At 43.9% G+C, this 3,343-nt stretch overlaps 1 long non-coding RNA gene across 1 annotated transcript; it reads left to right on the top strand.

Moving 5' to 3' along the window:
* Positions 1 to 1,905: 1,905 nt before the first annotated feature.
* On the top strand, positions 1,906 to 2,776 carry LOC119280611. The gene is made up of 4 exons (XR_005138121.1): positions 1,906 to 2,088; positions 2,219 to 2,266; positions 2,362 to 2,508; positions 2,598 to 2,776. It is a non-coding gene; the product is annotated as an uncharacterized LOC119280611 (long non-coding RNA).
* The last annotated feature ends 567 nt before the right edge of the window (positions 2,777 to 3,343 follow it).

The following is a 3,343-nucleotide window of genomic DNA, read 5'->3' on the forward strand; positions in this document are numbered from 1 at the left end:
CTCCCCCCAATCCCAAATAGAGCGTATTCAGTATTGGGCACACCTCCCGCCTCTATCGAGCAGGCTGGCCCATTTAGGATATTGGTAGTTCGTTTTCTTCTGCCGTTTTTTGTGTTTCTATTTCTGTCCATTTTAGTGATAGTTTCTCTAGTTTTCGAAAAAAATTGTGAACTTTTTCAAGTGCATAAAATTTTAGCTTGTGACATTTTTCCAAATTTTGTGAACATTTTGAACTTTTTAAAAATTTCAAGAACTTTTGTAAAATTTCATGAAATTTTTTCCAAGCTCATGAACTTGTTTCCAATTTTGTGTTTTTGCAAATTCATGTTTTTTTATTTTTTATGAACTTTTCTCTATTTCATGATTGTTTTCAAAAGAATTGTGAACTCTTTTCAGATTAACATTTTTTTTGAAATTTTATGAACTTTTTAGAAAGTCAACGAGCAACTGTTAGACGGCGAAGCCACCCAACGAGATGGCATGAGTGAGCGTAGCTTTCACGTTTTGCTAAGCCCAGTAGGTAGCGCGTTCAAGTGCCAACACCATTAAGCAGCGCTGAGAGCGAAGAATATGAGCTTCCATATTGTCTGTATCTTTTAACTCATGCATCCATTTATTCACTCATTTATGGACAGCCATCAGAAAACACATGTCAAATTAATTAAAAAGATGAATGTACAGATGACAGCCAGCTAGCAACCAGTTCAACATATTGTCTACTAGTACTACAATGACTACAGCCAGCTAGCAGCTCCTACGAGACAACATGATAATTTATGGTTGTTTAATGTATTTGACCAGTATTTTCCCCTACTCCACCGAGTTATTTGTTTGCTAGTAGCTCAACACTGACCATATAAATTGTATTTTACCTAGGATATTTTGGTCATTATACTCTTCCAACATTTATTGCCCAACTAAGTGTGTGAATTGGTAAAAGTACTGCGGCCGGCCTATATATATGAGCATCCATTGATTAGTTCATCTCACGGTTCAGTCAAAACTCAAAAACAATAGAGAGTCAGCAACATAGGTGATGAACTTGTCATGGTGCTCCTTGCTTCTGCTGGTCGTTTTTGCAGCAGAGTTGGCTCTGGCCGCGGTTGTTGATGATGCGGTACAATTTGATCCCAAAGACATTAAGATGACCATAAAGCTATACACATGTATCCACCTCCATCTATATATATGTTCAGTTGATTCAAAACTATACAACTCCTTACGATTTTGTTCTTTCGGGAGTATACCTTCTTCATTAGTTTTGTACGCATAACATTTTCTATACGCATATTGCAGAGCAGAAATGGGGAAATAATTGACTGTGTTGACATCTACAAGCAACCGAGCCTGAATAACCCCTTGCTGAAGGACCTGAAACACCAGGTTAATGATCCTCATTTTATACATGCAAATAATTAGCTACTGAATTTCCCGCGAGTGGTCTACTTTTATTCTCCATATCCAAGAAAATTAGTGCCCATATTTTCTTCCTTTTGAAACAAGTGATGCCGTGCATAAATGTGTGTGCGGGTGCATGCAGATAATGAGGGATATAGCCAGAGCCGTGGCTGGGCAACAAGATGAGGATAAGCGGGCGACAGACGGTGGAGCAGGAATGGCACAAAGGCACAAGGCAATGCCCCATAGGGAGCATCCCCATCCTAAGGACGAACCCCTCCGTTAATTACCTCACAGGAAGTCTTTTCCCATCGCCGCTACGTGCAGCTAATATTAGCACTTGGAGTGGCGCTGCCAATGCGGCCGGCCCCAGATACGAGGTCTTTCTCCTCAGTATACTTATTTTGTGTTTGTATACTCTCACTGTTTCATAGTATTAGCATACTGCTTGCAAGTCGTTGGTCTCACCTTGATTTTGATGCGGGTGTGTAGTTCGCTGTAGCGATTGGTGCCAACGGGCCGTACAGCGGAGCGTATGTACAGCTGCCGGTGTGGAAGCCGGCGCGCGTCCACGGCTCGGAGTACACCGCGACCTACCTCCTCCTGGCCGGCACCAAGGACACCGAATTCGACCCTACACCCGGCGTATTACCGCCCGATGTCACCAATCAGATAGCAGCTGGCCTCTTTGTACGTACACGTGGGCACCATATACTACCTCAATTCTGTCTTATTTATTAGGTCTATCTACATAAGCATGTTATAATCACGACTTATAATGACATTAATAATTCATGTGCCGAGTGCGTTCTGCTTGCAGGCTTATCCAGAAAAAGACACCAATCCTCGGTTAAACATATTCTATACGGTGAGTATGTGTAGAGTGTACTCGTAGGGTGACTAGGTGAGTGGTATGTAGCGCTATCCGAATCTGATCTAATCTTGTTTGATTCATGTACAAAGGCCGATGGCGGTAAGACTCTGTGCTACAACTTGAACTGCGGAGGGTTCGTTCAAACAAGCAGGGCCATCGCCCTGGGCGCTAGCATCGTCAATGGTGCATCCGGTGTAGATGATCCCGTACCATACTTACTAGTTAGTATAGAAAAGGTATGTACCTATGACATAACTTTTTGGATAATATAAATAGTTTCATTTTGTTAACAAGCTTTCCATTTCCATGCGTGGATGATGTGCAGAGCGCTGCTGGGCCTTGGCATGTGCTGGTGAACGACACGGACCTCGGCTACTACCCTCGACTGTGCTCCGCGGCCCGCCTAGATAGCTAGCTACATTATCCGGTTAGGTGCATGTATGCAAAAAAACTTCCTAGTGGCCTGTGGGTGCGCGATTTTAAGATTGGAAGTCTGAAGCTAAAGAGCAGTAGTTCAATAATAAAAGGATGTTTTGTGGCAGTAATTAAATTTCTTACTGTCCATGGATTCAAACAAATAAATGAGAGCAAGCATATTCTGCATATACGTATGGAAAACCCAGTTTAGGAAATGGGCATATCACAAAACTGTAAAACAATTTTATGAATCACCATACAACAAATTCGCCATTCACAAATGAAAACAACAAAATTGCCAGTTTTGAGCAAATAGCGATTTACTCCCGCATGATCACCAAGACACCAACTATGCACAAGCAATTAAACAAATACTGGATACTCCCGCATGATCACCAAGACACCAACTATGCACAAGCAATTAAACAAATACTGGATACTCCCGCATGATCATCCTAAATGTTTTGAGGGATTTTTTTTCCTCCCCTCCCCTCCCGCGACGCGCCCGCGCGCGCCGGGGGGGAACCCTAGCAGCCGCGCCTCCCATCCCCCTCCCCCCTCCCTCCCCCGCCGCCGCCGGCAGGCGCTGACGGGCAAAGCCCGGTCGGCGCGGCGGCGGCGGGGCCTTTCCCTCCTCCTCTGCCTTCGAGGGCC

The sequence above is a fragment of the Triticum dicoccoides genome, chromosome 3B (assembly GCF_002162155.2).
Source record: "Triticum dicoccoides isolate Atlit2015 ecotype Zavitan chromosome 3B, WEW_v2.0, whole genome shotgun sequence".
In the NCBI taxonomy this organism is placed as follows: domain Eukaryota; kingdom Viridiplantae; phylum Streptophyta; class Magnoliopsida; order Poales; family Poaceae; genus Triticum; species Triticum dicoccoides.